Here is a 16,347-nt window from a genome sequence, read left to right as displayed (position 1 = left end):
GTTTATTTGTGGACAAACAGATGATATTTTAAAATCTGGCTGACAATATTACTATTTTCAGACATGAGACAGTTTGCCTCAACACCTCTGAGTTTGGTCCTGGACCGTCAGAGTTAAATTTTATAGAATATTTTAAAATTTATCAGGTATTTTAAATCAATAACCCTTGGTCAGTGTAACAAAAAACTTAAATCCGTTTCTCAAACCTTTGGGCAAGGTCAAAAGACATTGGTATTTATTTTATTAATTTTTAAAAGTAAAATCAAGCCATGCGGTTTGAGCCAATTAAACAAAAATAGCAGTTATTACCATATATCATGCAAAAAAAAAACTATGAAATACATTCTTCATTTAAAAAGGTTGGATGTCACCAGCTAGCAGTGACAGCTAAATACCACCTGAGATATGGCTGGACAGAGAGAGAGAAAGGGCAACACAGAGAAGGACACCTAGTCTACATGCTGACCAAAGTGTCAATTTAATGGGTGTCAGGTTAACACTTACATAGGCAAAAAAGTGCTAGCACATTCTCATCCAGGCAATTTTACTTAGTCAAAACATGAGAGGTCTCACTCCAGGTTGCACAAAGTTTGCAGTTTGTTTCCCAAGATTGCAGGGAGCTTGCTATCTACTTCTCAGGCTCAGAGCATCCTGCTTGCAGAGACTGACTGCCAAGGACAGACTCTGAGAAATGGAATGGTGGATAAGACCCGCATCTGCCATGGCCAGGAGGCAGAATTCCAATTACCAGAATCCTTCAGTGAGGGTTAAGATAAAGGATTCAATGAGCTTCTTTGTTTCAATTACTAATACTTACCCCTGGTTTCCACAAGAAGGCACTATTGATGTAAGACTCTGGCAGAATGTTGGAAATTGTCTTAAAAAATATATGATTCTTCTGGTCCACAAAAGGTACCTGTCCAGACATTTCATTACTGGAATTTGATTAATGGTAATCTTCAGGTCAGACATTCCCAACCTGATTTGGTAGTTTCTCAAACTAAAAAGTTCCTCAAAAAGGATTCTAGAGGCAGTCCCAAATTTCTTGAAGTAGGTAGGGACAAGGCTATACTACCCTAATATTCCCTTCCTCGACTCTATATCCATACCTATGCCAGAAACGGAGACTCCGGTCTATATCAGGCTGCAGCCCATTTCCTTTACCCCTCCCTTACAACTCTTCACTTGCAGACACAGGATGGTCCTAATGACCTCTCTTTCCCTGAAAAGGCCACTTCACTTGAGGAAAAAGCTGCTAGATACCATAATCTAGACTGGCAACTCCTCCGGTCTTTCCTGGCTCTGGCAGCTGCCCCATTTTTACTGCCTCCATATATTAAACTTCTTCCTTTCTGTGCACCAGCCTTACATTTTGATTCTGACATAGAGGATTCAGCTCAGTACACTAAAACTAAACTCAGTCAGGAGGTCAAATTCCTCAGGGAACTACTTCAAAAGAAAAGAGAGCATTTAACACTTCTTAAAATGTGGAAGATGGCTCCTGTACCAATGAGTTCTATGGTCTCCCCCACTCTTTTTTCTAAGTGATTTAATGTGTCTGGTTTTATGTTGAGGTCTTTGATGCACTTGAATTTTAGTTTTGTGCAGGGTGATAAGTATGGATTTATTTGAATTTTTCTACAGGTAGACATCCAGTTAGACCAGCAGCAATTGTTGAAGATGCTATCTCTTCCATTGTATGGTTTTGGCATCTTTGTCAAAGATCACGTGTCCATAAGTGTGTGGGTTTATTTATGTGTCTTCTGTTTGGTCCATTTGATCCACCATTCTGTTTCTATGCCAGTACCATGCAGTTTTTATTACTGTTGTTCTATAGTACAGCTTAAGATCAAGGATGGAAATACCTCTAGAAGATCTTTTATTGTAGAGGATTGTTTTAGCAATTCTGGGTTTTTTGTTATTCCATAGGACATTGAGAATTTATCTTTCCAGGTCTGTAAAGAATTGTGTTGGTAATTTGATGGGAATTGCATTGAATCTGTACATTGCTTTTGGTAAGATGGCCATTTTCACTATGTCAATCCTGCCAAGCCATGAGCATGGGGGATCTTTCCATCTTCTGATCTCTTCTTCTAACTCTTTCTTCAGAGACTTGAAATTTTTTTCATACAAGTGTTTGACTCATTTGTGACTATTGTGAAGGGTGTTGTTTCCCTAATTTCTTTCTCAGCCATTTTATCTTTTGTATACAGTAGGGCTACTGATTTTTTTTTGAGTTAATTTGGTATTAGGCCACTTTGGTAAGGTGTTTATCAGCTATAGGAGTTTCCTGGTAGAATTTTTGGGGTCACTCATGTAAACTATCATATCATCTGCAAATAGAGATAATGAGTTCTTCATTTCTAATTTGTATCCCCTTGATCTTCTTCAACTCTGTTATTATTCTAGCAAGGACTTTCAGAACTATGTTGAAGAGATATGGAGAGAGTGTGCAGCCTTGCCTTGTCCCTGATTTCAGTGGGATTGCTTTAACTTTTCATCTGTTCAGTTTGTTGTTGGCTATAGTCTTTCTGTATATTGCATTTACTATGTTTAGATATGTGCTTTTTATCCCTGATCTCTCCTAGACTTTAAACATGAATGGATGTTTGATTTTGTTAAATGTTTTTTAAGCATCTAAGGAGATTATCATGTGTTTTTTTTTTTCTTTCGGTTTGTTAATATGGTGGATCACATTGATGGATTTCCATATATTGAACCACCCCTGCATATCTGGGATGAAGCCTACGTGGTCACAGTGGATGATAGCTTTGATGTGATCTTGTGTTAGGTTTGCAAGTATTTTGTTGAGTATTTTTGCATCAATGTTCATATGGGAGATTGCCCTGAAATTCTCTTTCTTTGTTGGGCTTTGAGAGGTTTCTGTTTTGAAGTGACTGTGGTTTCATAGAATAAGTGTGATAGTGTTCCTTCTGTTTCTGTTTTGTAGAATATTTTGTAGGGAACTGGAGTTATCTCTTCTTTGAAATTCTGGTAGTATTCTGCATTGAAACCATCTGGTCCTGGGCTTTTTTTGCATAGGAGACTTTCAATGAAAGCTTCTATTTCCTTCGGGGATATAGCACTATTTAATTGATTTACCTGGTCTTGATTCAGTTTTGGTTAGTGAAATTGATCAAGAAAATTGACAATTTCATTTAGACTTTCCAATTTTGTGGCATATAGAGATTTGAACTTCATGAAGAGAATGCCAACAGCATAGGCTCTAGGAACAACAATCAATAAATTGGACCTCATGAAACTGCAAAGCATTTGTAAAGCAAAGGACACTGTGCTTTACAATGACTGCCTACAGATTCAGGAAGAATCTTCACCAACCTTTTTTCTGACAGAGCGCTAATATACAGTATATATAAAGAAATAAAGAAGCTGAAAAGAAGCAAACCATGTAATCCAGTTGAAAACTGGGGAACAGAGCTCAACAGAGAATTCTCTGCAGAGGAATATAGAATGGCAGAGAAACACTTAAAGAAATGCTCAATGTCATTAGCCATCAGAGAAATGCAAATCAAAAAGACCCTGAGATTTCACCTTACACTCATCAGAATGGGCAAGATAAAAAACTCAAGCAACAACACATGCTAGATAGGTTGTAGAGAAAGGGGAACCATCCTCCACTGATGATTGGAATGTAAACTTGTCCAACCACTCTGGTAATGAATCTGTCATTTTCTCAGACAACTAGGAATAGTGCTTCCTCAAGATCCAGCCATACCACTCCTAGGCCTATATCCAAAAGAGGCTCAAAACACATAAAGACATTTGCTCAACCATGTTTTTAGCAGCTTTCTTAGTAATAGCCAAAAGCTGGAAACAGTCCAGTTGCCCTTCAACTGAAGAATGAATGCAGAAACTGTGGTACATCTACACAATGGAGTATTACTCAGCAATGAAAAATAAGGAAATCATGAAATTTGTAGGTAAATGGTGGGATCTGGAAAGGATCATCCTGAGTGATCTGTCCCAGAAGCAGAAAGACACACACAGTCTATACTCATGCAATCAGACATGTAATATAGAAAGAACCTTTTAACATCTGTACATGACTAAAATGCTAAATCCCCACCCCAAAAAGCAAAGAGGAAGGACATCAGAAGAAGAAGAAAACAGGAAGCAAGCTAGAAAGTAGCCACAGAGGGCCTCTGAAAGGCTCTTCTCTGCAGACTATCAAAGCAGATGCTGAGACTTATGGTCAAACCTTGGGCAGTGTATATGGAATCTTATGTAAGAAGTGGGAAATAGTAAGATCTTGAGAGGACAATAACTCCACAAGGAGAGCAACAGAACCAGAAATTTGAAGACAGGGGTCTTCCCAGAGACTCATACTCCAATCAGGCACCATGCATGGAGATAACCTAGAACCCCTGCACAGATGTGGCCCATGGCAGTATCATGTCCAAGTGGGTTACAAAGTAATGGGAATAGGGACTGCCTTTTACATAATCTGATTTGCCTGCTCTTTGACCACCTCCCACTGAGGGTAGAGAATTCTTACCAGACCTCAAAAATTGACAATGCAGTCACTCCTGATGAGCTCTGATAGACTAAGATCAGAAGGATAGAGAGGAGGAAGTTCCCTCTCAGTGGACTTGGAGAGGGGCATGTGTGAAGAAGGGGGTGAGAGGGTAGGATAGGGAGGGGAGGATAGAGGGGCTTTTGAGGGGATACAAAGTGAATAAGGTGTAATTAATTAAAAGAAATATAAAAATAAAAAAGAAGAACTGAGGGAATGGACATTGAATTGACCCAACCCCTAACTGAAGCTGCCTTTCTCCCTCCCAAGATAAAGACCAAGGTTCCTAATACACTGCAGGTTTTTCCTGTAACTCCTAGCAGAGCACAGGCTCCTGCCCTACCCCCTGCCAAAGAGGTCCATTCCACCTCAGGCCCTGTAGTTGAAGGAGAGAATGAGGAGGAGAATATTACCCCCTGCAGTGAAGGGGCCCCTGCAGATGAAAATGAAATTTCTGCCACCTCAGCTGGGTAGTGGCATGAAACATATGAACAAGAGTATTGCCACATTGGGCTTAGATATATAAAAGAACTAAAAAAAAAAAAAAGCAGTTTCACAATTTAGCCCAGTTGTTCCCTTCACCCTGTCCATAAATGAAACTCTGAGTGAAAAGTGGCTGATAGACAATGATGGATAATTTTTGATTCCTGCTGTATTATCAGCAGATGATTTTGTCCTCTAGAAGTCAGGTTTTAATGAATTTTGCAAAGAAAACACATGGCATAATGCGGTGGCTTGGCAGCGATTTCAAACACTGCACCTTGCAAAAATTATGAGCTAATAGCCCCTATGACACCAATAAGCAACAAGTCAAGTATCCTCCTGGTCTTCTTTCTCAAATACATACTGGAGGACTTAAGGCTTGGGAACAGCTTCCCCCTAAGGAAGCCCTAACAAACTCCCTAGCTAAAATCCAGCGAGGAACATTGGAGCCCTATAGTAATTTCATCAGCCATCTTACTGACATGTTGGAATGGATTCTGGGCTCACATGAAAATGAGAGTGAACTCATAAAAGTTCTGGCTTTCAAAAATACTATTCTTCCCTGCTAAGCTGCCTTATGGCCATACCCTGAAGGCAAAGCCATTTCTGTTTATGTCAAGTACTGTGCAGGCATCAGCTCAGCTCATTCTATTGGCGTAGCTGTTGGAGCTGTATTTCAGGGCCTAACACAGGGCATCCTCCCTAAAGCTTCCTTTATTTGCAAACAACCAGGACATTTTGCCAAATAATGCAAGGCCAATAAAAATGAGCACCAGCCACCTTCTACTTGAGGTCCCTGCAACACTGGCCCTCAGATTGTATCTCTAAAAAGGATACTCAAGGCAATCCCTTACCAAAGCAGGGAAACTTGTTAAGGGGCGTGTCTCTGGCCCAGAACATGAAACAAACCTCTGGGGCTACAGGGTTTGTCCCTCAAACATCAACCCCTCAAGCACAGGCATCTCAAACATTTCCCCCAGTCCCAAACATTCAGGACATCCCTCCCTACCCATAGCAACAGGCAGGAAGCACAGGGTTGGACTTGTGTGCCTCCACCAGCACAATCCTAACACCTGGGAATTCAGGTCTTGCATAGGGGAGTTTTTGGCCCCTTGCCTCCTGGCACCTTTGTTCTACTTCTTCTCGCTAGTTCATTTCTCCAGGGACTTCATATCTCTTCCAGAGTTATTGACAATGATTATACAGGAGAGATAAAGATTCTAGTTTCTTCTACTTCTGGTCCCTTAACTAGTAACCAGGGACAAAGTGTTGCTCAGCTGTTACTGCTTCCCCTCACCCATTTTAACCAGAAAAACTTTTGAAAATCCAGAGGCAGCAATAATTTTGGTTTCTTCCATGCTTACTGGATTCAGACTATTCCTCAGGATTGACTCTTCCTCAATTTAAAATTGGATGGAAAAAGCTCTGATGCCACCATAATTACACACAACACACACACACACACACACACACACACACACAAACAATCTCCTGGGCCCTTTCAGCTTCCTTAACCCACATCAGGGTCATGGGATGAAAGTCCAATCCCCAGCAAAGTTCTAAACTCCTCACATGGACAGATGAGGAAGGAAATATTCTGTGTGCCTGGCCTACCTGTTAATCTCTGGGGTTGGGATATTCTTTCTGAGTTCAATCTCATTATGTGTAGTCCAAATGAAATTTTTACCCACCAAATGCTAAAAATAAAACAGACCTTCCTTCCCAGTCAAGGCTTAGGAAAATATTCTTAGGGAATAAAAGAACCTATCCAAGTAATTGAAAACATGACCATGCAGGATTAGGCATGACAAATTTAACCTAATAGTGGTTGGCATCCCTCAACTCCATGCAAACAAAATCACTTGGAAATCTGATGAAGCTGTTTGGGTTGAACAATGGCCTTTAGCCTCAGAAAAGTTATCAGCATGTATGGCACTGGTACAGGAACAGGTTGCCACTAGTCACATTGAACCTACTAGTCCTCTTTGGAACAAACCTATTTTTTGTTGTTAAGAAAAAGTCTGGCAAATGGAGGTTAGTGCAAGACCTAAGAGAAGTTAATGAAACTATGCCTACCATGGGTGCTTTACAACCAGGACTGCCTACCCCTACAGACATTCCTGCTGACTTTTATAAGACAGTTATGGATTTTAAAGACTGCTTTTTTACCATCCCCCTGCATCCCCAGGGTAAAAAGTGCTTTTCTTTAAGCCTGCCAGTAACAAACTTCAAAGGGCCTATGCCTTGCTTCCAATGGAAAGTTTTGACCCAAGGCATGGCTAATAGTACCACTCTGTTTCAAAAGTGTGTAGCCCAGATTATTGATCCTTTTAGAACATTTTGGCCTTCTATTTATATAGTATGTTATATGGATGATATCCTTTTAGTTGTACCTGATGGCTTACTGTTGCTTCATTCTTGTAAAAAATTTCACAAAAAAACTCAAGTGACAACACATGCTGGAGAGGTTGTGGAGAAAGGGGAACCCTTCTCCCCTGCTGGTGGGAATCTAAACTTGTACAGCCACTCTGGAAATCAATCTGGCACTTTCTCAGACAACTAAGAATAGCGCTTCCTCAAAATCCAGCCATACCACTCCTGGGCACATATCCAAAAGAGGCTCAAGTACACAAAAAGGACATTTGCTCAACCATGTTTGTAGCAGCTTTATTTGTAATAGCCAGAAGCTGGAAACAACCCAGATGCCCCTCAACTGAAGAATGGATGCAGAAATTGTGGTACATCTACACAATGGAATATTACTCAGCAATGAAAAATAAGGAAATCATGAAATTTGCAGGTAAATGGTGGGATCTGGAAAGGATCATCCTGAGTGAGTTGTCCCAGAAGCAAAAAGACACACATGGTATATACTCACTCATATATACATACAACATAGGACAAACCCACTAAAACCTGTGCATCTAAAGAAACTAAGCAAGAGAGAGGACCCTAACTAAAATGTCCAATCCCCATCTGGAAAGGCAAAGAGGATGGACATCAGAAGAAGAAGAAAACAGGAAACAACCTAGGAACCTACCACAGAGGGCCTCTGAAAGCCTCTGCCCTACAGACTATCAAAGGAGATTCCCGAGCCTGATGGGCAACTGTTGGGCAGAGTGAATGGAATTTTAGGTAAGAAGTGGGAAATAGTAAGAGCTGGAGAGGACAGGGTCTCCACAAGGAGAGCAACAGAACAAGAAAATTTGAACACAGGGAACTTCCCAGAGACTCATACTCCAACCAAGGACTATTCATAGAGATAACCCAGAACCCCTGCACAGATGTAGCCCAGGGCAGTTCAGAGTCCTATTGGGTTACATAGTAATGTGAAGAGGGACTGTCTCTGACATAATCTGATTGGCCTGCTCTTTGATCACCTTCCCCTGGGGGGAGCATCCTTACCAGGCCATAGTAGAGGACAATGCAGCCACTTTTGATGTGAACGGATAGACTAAGATCAGAAAGGAGAGGAGAACCTCCCCTATCAGTGGACTTGGGGAGTGGCATGCATGCAGAGGGAGGAGGGAGGGTGGGATTGGGAGGGGAGTAGGGAGGGGCTTATGGGGGGATGTAGAACGAATAAAGTGTAATTGATGAAAAAATTAAAAAAAAAAGATTATGGTTTACAACTTGCACTAAATAAAATTCAATTAAAAGACACATAGTTTTATTTAGGATTTGAGCTCCATCAAAAAATTACTACACAAAATATCCAGTTAAAACTAACCATTTAAGACTTTCAATGAATTTCACAAGCTCCTAGGAAATATCAATTAGATAAGACCTTTTCTTAAACTCACTACAGGGAGCTTAAACTTCTTTTTCATATTCTCAAGAAAGATTCTAACCCTTCTTCTCTTCGCTCTTTAACCCCAGCAGGGACAGAGGACCTACAGGATGTGGAAACAACTATCCAAAATAAGCTAGGTAAATTTTATTTCCTCTAAGGAACCCCTTCTCTTTCTCGTGTGTACCTCATCCCATAAGCACACTGGGGTATTTTGGCAACATAATCCCCGGTTGTGGACTCATCTCTCCACCTCTCCCACTAAGGTTCTTGCCTGTAATACTCCTTTGGTTGCAGAACTCATCTTTGTGGGACACAGACAAAGCTGTCAATTTTTTAGCAAAGTATGTGATAAAATAATACTGCCCTATTCTAAAGGTCATTTAGAATGGCTGATGCAAACTACCAAGAATGGTCCAGGAGTTATCATTTCCCTCACCCTAAGGAAAGAATCAGGTATTCCCCCTGTAGCTATTGGACCCAATCCTGTCTTCTCCCCACCCTCATAGATAGAACTCAGGAAAAATGATTTTTCCCACACAGACAGACCCTAAATAAACTGTCCCTGCATCCCCAACTCCTTCCTTTGCTGATAAGCCTATTCCCTCCTTATTTGAAGATGGGATTGATGCAATCTATATTATTTTATACCTTGTTAATCATAACTTTTTAGCCCTGATTCATACATTCCTGAGCTTACTGAATCCTGTTGGTTTTGATATGATGCTGCCCCTCCCTTTTATGAAGGCATTGCTGTCACTGAGGAAATCTACTGCTCTGACCATTCTAAATGCAGATGGTCACAACAAGCTGAGCCTAGATTGACACTGCCTTCTGTTTCTGGCTTTCGGTTATTCCTAGGCAATAGTATTCCTCAGATACAGACATCTTTGTAATGGAACCATTACACAATCAAGCCACCTTCCCAATTATATCCTCCTAGGCAACAATAGCTGATGGAATTGCAGTGATGGCCTTACTTCCTATAAATACACACCCCTCAACTCAAAAGCAATACTATGACATTTGTGTCATTGTCCCATTAATTCCCCACATAACTTATTATTCTTGGGAAGATTTTGCCAGTTTTGGGACCCTTTAATGACCATGCATTGCTCAGAACAAAAATAGAGGCCATAATTGCTTTTACACTAACTGTCCTCCTTGCACTCTGAGCAGAGCTGCTGGTGCTAGGACAGGTATCACCTCTTTCATTCTCTTCAATGAGCATTACTCTGACCCTCACCTGAAAACTGAAAAGGATGTTGAGAGATTGGAGATTGGCATTACCAATTTGAGAAATCCCTCCTCTCACTGTCTGAAGTTGTCCTACAAATTGAAGAGGACTAGACTTGCTTGTCTTCCAGCAAGGGGGAAGCTGTGCTGCCCTGAAGGGAAGAGTGTTGCTTTATACTGGGATTGTAAGGCACAGCATGGCTCAGGTTAGGGAAGGTTAGAAGAGAGAAAGAGATAGAGAGAACAAGAGGAAAGATGGTTTCATAATTGGTTTTCAATGTCTCCCTGGATCACCAATCTACTTCCTTCAATTGTGGGACTCATTGGGTGTTCCTTCTCCTCATATCTATTGGCCCATGGGACATTAAAAGACTTAACTAGCTTTATAAAGCAAAAAAAAAATGATTCCCTGGCATCTAAACTCTTACAAGTTCATTATCACAGATTTGGTTTGGCTGACAGAGGCTTAGATGAGCCCCAGGGAAACTGCTGAGAGTCTATCTCAAGGGTCTTGACTGCCTGCATTTGGCTCTCATGAGAACATCATAAAACTCAGATAAATGCTTGCCTGATGTATCTTGGATACCTGTAAGGGGTACTAGATGAGGTAGGGTAAGTGGAGGGCCCAATTGCCATTTTATGAGGCCCCTGACAATGAAACCTAATTGCATTGATGTTTGTGTCTGATTATCCCCAAACACAGCCTGCTGCGGATGCCCTCAGGTGTTGATGGGGTCTACTTCTCCTTCCCAAAAAGATACTCAAAAAGGGTATAAAATGCCTTTGGAGGATCAGGTCAATACTTCCCCCTCTGGTTAATGCCCACCATCTGTTGGGGTCATATGACGGCCCTAAGGAGAATTTGCTCTGGGAAAGAGCTCAGTGGGACTTTCCCACAGAATTATGAGCCCCCCAGGACAAGGTCCTGAAAAGAGTGACAATGAGTTCCTGTGACAGGCTTATTGCAACTGCCAACAGGCTTATCTGATCTACTTCACCTCCCCTCTGAAGCCTCTGGTATTTTCCCACCACTTGTGGTGGTCTCTCCACTCCCTCCTATACCCTGTCCTTCAAACCTATAAAAAGCCTAAACTGTTTCAATAAAGTTGAAACCTCGACAAGAATCATTACTGCCTGGTCTCCTTTTCTTCTCCTGCCCATTCTTATTTTACAGGTAGGTGTCCTCCTCGATCACTCCACCTCAGAGTCCCTGCTGGTCAGGGGCAACCATCTGCAAAAGATCTTATGAGGTCAAAGCCTACCTACTAGACTCTTAAATTGTTTAAAAGGGAGGAGATGCTGGGATCCAAAGCTATTTACTGAAGCCAAAGCCAATTAGTGAGACAAAGCCATTTATTCCAGCCAATGACCATTAGTGGAAAGTTACCAACAGCTGCACTAGGATCCTAGGTCATGGGTGATAGATTTATGTGAGAACATCTGCTAGTCAGTCTTGGAACATCCTTGAGATATCTTAAGGAAACATTCTTTAGGTAACTTGCAGAAGGTTAATCAAACCTTCAAACACTTTTGCTATCTTCTGCAGCAGTAAATTAGCCTTCCCCCCTTTCCCACCTTCTCTTATATAGTTGTGAAAAAATTTCCTACCCATTCTTTCTCCACACACATACCCAGGCCCCATTTTGAAAGCCATTGAACCCCTGCAGGTCTTGACACAGGCATGTATTACCACACTCAGTCTGAGCTCTTTGAGTCTCATTTGTCATAAAGGACATTCTTCTGTAAGGGGTAGCAGCAGCAGTTATAGGTTGCTCCTCCTCTCCCATCTCAACCAGGCCCTATTGGGTCCTCAGGGACACTACCATTTCCTTCCCTAGCACGGAAAATCCTTGGGCAAAGTATCTAGTGCAATCTTCTCCTTCTAGAACCTTGTCAAACAGAAACTCTCAACGCTGTAGCCTTTTGTTTCCTTCTTCCTTCAGTCTTGAATTGACATTTAGTGGGTGCCTAGTATGGCTCAGGATTTGGAGCCACGAGAAAGTGGATGAGGTCTGTATCTCACCCTTGAAGAGATTTGACAGGAGACTGGACAACACTGACAGGCAGCATGAGATCAGTGCTTGGAGGAAGGGTGGGTGGAACAGGAAAAGGCGAGGCCGGGGAGGACCCTCAAGCACTCTTCATGCTATATGCTGTCTGGTGTGAATACGCAAATCAAGAAACATCACTTCCTATATATGCTGTTCTGAAGGCATCTTCAGGCACTGTCTTCTAGAGCCCCTGCAGGAAGGCTTGTGGGTGGTAAGCCATGCCAAATAGCAGGCAGAGGAGAGGCCTGAGGGCCTCCCAGTGTAAGTGATTTCTTCAGGTCTCAGGTGCTTGAAGGTTGGTGTGAGACTCGAGGAGGCAGGGAGGGACAAGGACCTACGGTGACTGGAGGCCACAGGGGAAGGCTGAGATGTCAGGCCACTGTGTGACCAGAGGACAGGAGAGGACTGTGGAGGGGTGTGTGATATGAAGCCACAGGAGGTCTATGGAGGGCTGCGGAGGGCTGTGTGTGAATGAAGGCAGGGGAGAACTGTGGAGTGTTGTGTGTGACAGGAGGCTGGGGGAGGACTGTGGAGGACTGTGGAGGGCTGTGGAGGGCTGTGGAGGGCTGTGGGTGACCTGAGGCCAGGGGAGGACTGTGGCAGACTGTGACTGCAGGCCTGTGTTTAACTGAGGACAGAGGAGGACTGTGGAGGGCTGTTTGTGACTTGAGTCTGGGGTAGGCCTATGCAGGGCTGTGTGTGACCTGAGGCCTGGGGAGGACTTGGAGGGCTGTGGCATCCAGTGTGTGACTGAAGGACAGGGGAGGACTTTGGAGGTCTATGTGGGGTCAGGGGCCAGGGAAGGACTTTGGTGGGCTGTGGCAGCCTGAGGGTGACAGGAGGACAGGGAATGATTCTGGAGGGCTTTTATGGCAGGCCTGTGTGTGAAGGAGGACAGGGAGGACTGTGTCTCCAGGCCCAGGTGTGACCAGAGGCGAGGGAAGGACTGTGGCTGGAGACTCTGGTGTGAAGAAAAGCCACAGGGGAAGACTGTGTTGCTAGGCCTGTGTGTGACTTAAAGCCTGGGAAGGACTACAGCAGGGGTGAGGGGAATGGGGGACTGAAGAGATGGCCGGCCAAGGTTGAAGGAGGCAGGTACTGGCTGAGAGCTGTGTCTTAAGCAAATGCTCTCTTATTGCAGGGCAGAACATTTTAAGAATGTTTCAAGTGCCTGTGGAAAATCTGGACAAAGTCAGAAGTATGCAGCCATGGGTAAAGAGGATGCTTCTGAAGACTGGACTTGACAAAAGCAAAGAATTGCTGAAGGTCCTTAAAGGCTTTGACCCAAGTGGCACAAACTTTTATAATACATCTTGGCCAGATGTTGCTCCAGGGGAATTTTTCAGAAAGCAAAGGAGATACTGAAGCAAGCCATACTGCTGTAGCCTGTGCGAATACTCAGCAGATGTGCTTACTTCTCTGAAAAATCATTTGCATCATTGCCATGAAGATGAGGCTGACCAAGAGTTGCATATCCAGTGTCCAGATTGCTCATTTGTTTCATGGCCTGATGTGGTGAGCAAACACTTCCAGTTGTTCCATGAGGCTGCTGTGAAAGTTCACAGCCCCAAGGACAAGGTTCTGGGCAATGGGAAGCCACTGAAGGGTTGTATAAGACATTTCACATGTTTAAAATGTAACTTTTCCAACACTTCCTTCTGGAGCATGAAGAAGAATGTGCTGATCACCCATTTTCACTCTTTTCTTAATGCCTATGTTGGCTTTCACACTAAGGAATACCAGAAACAGTTAACAGCCAGTGATACTTTTTTCTGTGGCAAGCACTCTACCACCTGAAAGATACTTTTGTAAAAAGTGTAGTACCAGGATGGGCAGCCAGGATGATCTAATGGCCCATCTTTTGACATCAGATATACACAAGGATTTGGACAATAAGTTGAGTTCTATAATATCAGAAGACAAAAAGAGGCCGGGGCTTCTGGAGCAAAGGCCCATTGTTGCAAAGGCAGGCTTTTCCAGACCACCAAAGAGCAGGGCTGCATACACAGCTGCTCCAGCCAAGCCCCCTTGGTCTCACTGTGCCTTGACAGAAAAGACCCCAAGTCCAGCCACTGTACAGCCAGTGACCTTGGCAAAACCTGTGATCTCCACCAATGTACAGCCACCAAAGGGGGTCCCAGGCTCTTCCTGGAGCCTCACCAATTCTCATTTTGATACTGCTGAGACCCACATGGCTTTTAGCCCTCTACCTGTGGGTCAGACCAACCTCACACTGAGGCCATCAATCTCCCTCAACTGACCTTTTCTCAGGCAAGGCTTCACCTAAGAAGCCTGTAGACCCTCCTGCATTATCTGTGAGCCAGCCACTTGGGCCTGTGAATAAGACTGTTGGAGTGAGCAATCACTCAATGAGTCAAGCCATCCAGTCTGGGTTGGTACCACTCACACAGCCCATGGGGTCTACAAGTCACCAGCAGGACCTGCAGTCAGATCAGTGGGGCTTACGAGTAGTCCAGTGGACTGGTCAGGCCTGGTACTCTGACTTCTGGCTTTTCAAACAACCCTGGGGTTCTCCAGACCATGCCACCATGAACAATTTCTGTGGGCAAGCTGTTCTCATTGGCAGGCCTTCCTGAGGGTCAGATGACATCTGCTTCTGTAATTCCTGCACAGAATGTAGCTTCTGGGGTTCTCCCCACTAGTCAAGCTGTCCATTCCAGAGTTCCCCATATAGGTCAGACAGTCTCCTCACAGGTTCTTACCTCTTGTCAGACAATATCTGATAGGGTTTTCCCTACAGGTCAAGTGGTATCATTTGGGTTGCTACCCCGCCCAAACTGTGGTGGTCTCAGATGTCCTTGTGAACCAGGGTGTGAGCACTGGTATTCCTCTGCTTGGTCAGCCTGTTAACTCATGTCCATCTGTTGGGCCTGGTATGTTTCAGCTCAGTCAGTCTGTTGGCACCAGCATCCTGCTGGAGAGCCAGTTAATAAGAGCTGACACTTCACAGAACACCCTGTTCCTCAAGTCAGGCTCTGTTTTCAGGAAGCTGCTTCCAACAGGCTCACAGATCAATGGGAAGCCCCTTTACATGCTGGATGCCATGCCTGTCACTCTGCCTATTACTCAGGGCTCTACCATCATGACTGTTTCATCCCAGTTGTCCACCCAATTCTTACCCTTGGTGTGGGTACGCCAATTTCCAGTGCTCCAGCCAGCTTGTCTTCCTCCCTAGGGCTGGTAAGCAATGCAGACCGGAACATATTTGTTCAGGTCTCCTCACCTGAGATGGATATGAATCTGGTTGCCACCCATGCCAAGCAGTGGGAAATCTGCCCCCTTTGCAATGTGTTCTTCCCATCCAGTGTCTGCCAGGCTCACACGGAAGGGGCTAACAAACAAAGTGAGTTCAACTCCAGTGAGAAAATTGAACCAGTAAAGCTGGCCATGCATGCACCGTTTCTGAAGTGGACAAGAGAGAGGGCCATGCATTACCTTTCTTACAAATGCCTAGTCTCAGAGGAGGAGCTAATGTACCACTTATTCACACATGGCATGGGGTGCCTGTTTTGCCCTTGTACTTTCCACAGCATTCAGGGTCTCTTGGAGCACAACAAAATTAAACACCTTGGGTGGAAGAAGCTCTTGTTGGATTATCTTAACAGGGGCTTCCAGTTGAGCCTAAATGGTGATGGCAACTTGTTGTTCCCCCATCTTGATTTCATCATCACTCTGCCAAGAGAGGAGATTGGAGAACAGGAGGTCCACCTGGCTATCTTCTCAGGCACATATTCCACATCACTGGTGCCCTTGTATGTTAAGATGTGGTCTCAGGTTAAGGTTGTAACTCAGCTCAGAAAAGAAGAATTGACCTGCCCCCTCTGTTTCACAATATTTATGGTAGCCAATGCCTACATGTTACACTTGAAGGACAGACACCATATTATTCCCACGGCCTGTACAGTCCTCAGTTTGCCCACCTTTTGGTGTGTCCAATGTGGTGGGATCTACCCTGGAAGCATGACTGTGGAGGCTATCTCTCTTCATTTGTTGCATTGTGCACATGCACACAAAGACAGCTCAGACTTGCCAGTTCAGTCCAGTTTTCTTGAGAACAGTGAACTGCAGTTTTCCAGTGAGGAAAAGGTTACTGATTCTACCTGTCCCTTCAAAAGAAAATGGCCAGATGGCCATCAGGGTCCAGAAGACCAGAAGAGGGATGGGAAAGGGCCCTTGTGTGTACTGGGTAATGAAGCAACAGATCAGAAGAAGGGACTAGTGCTCTGACTTTG

General features: G+C 43.7%; 1 protein-coding gene across 1 annotated transcript in view; it reads right to left on the bottom strand.

Annotated features, from left to right (window-relative positions):
• Positions 1–16,347, bottom strand: part of LOC110544316 (activity-dependent neuroprotector homeobox protein 2-like) — a 219,711-nt gene that overhangs the window by 121,224 nt on the left and 82,140 nt on the right.

This window comes from Meriones unguiculatus (genome assembly GCF_030254825.1).
Source record: "Meriones unguiculatus strain TT.TT164.6M chromosome Y unlocalized genomic scaffold, Bangor_MerUng_6.1 ChrY_unordered_Scaffold_32, whole genome shotgun sequence".
Lineage (NCBI taxonomy): Eukaryota > Metazoa > Chordata > Mammalia > Rodentia > Muridae > Meriones > Meriones unguiculatus.
Note: the sequence above shows the minus strand (reverse complement) of the source record. Positions and strands in the feature narration are given on the sequence as shown.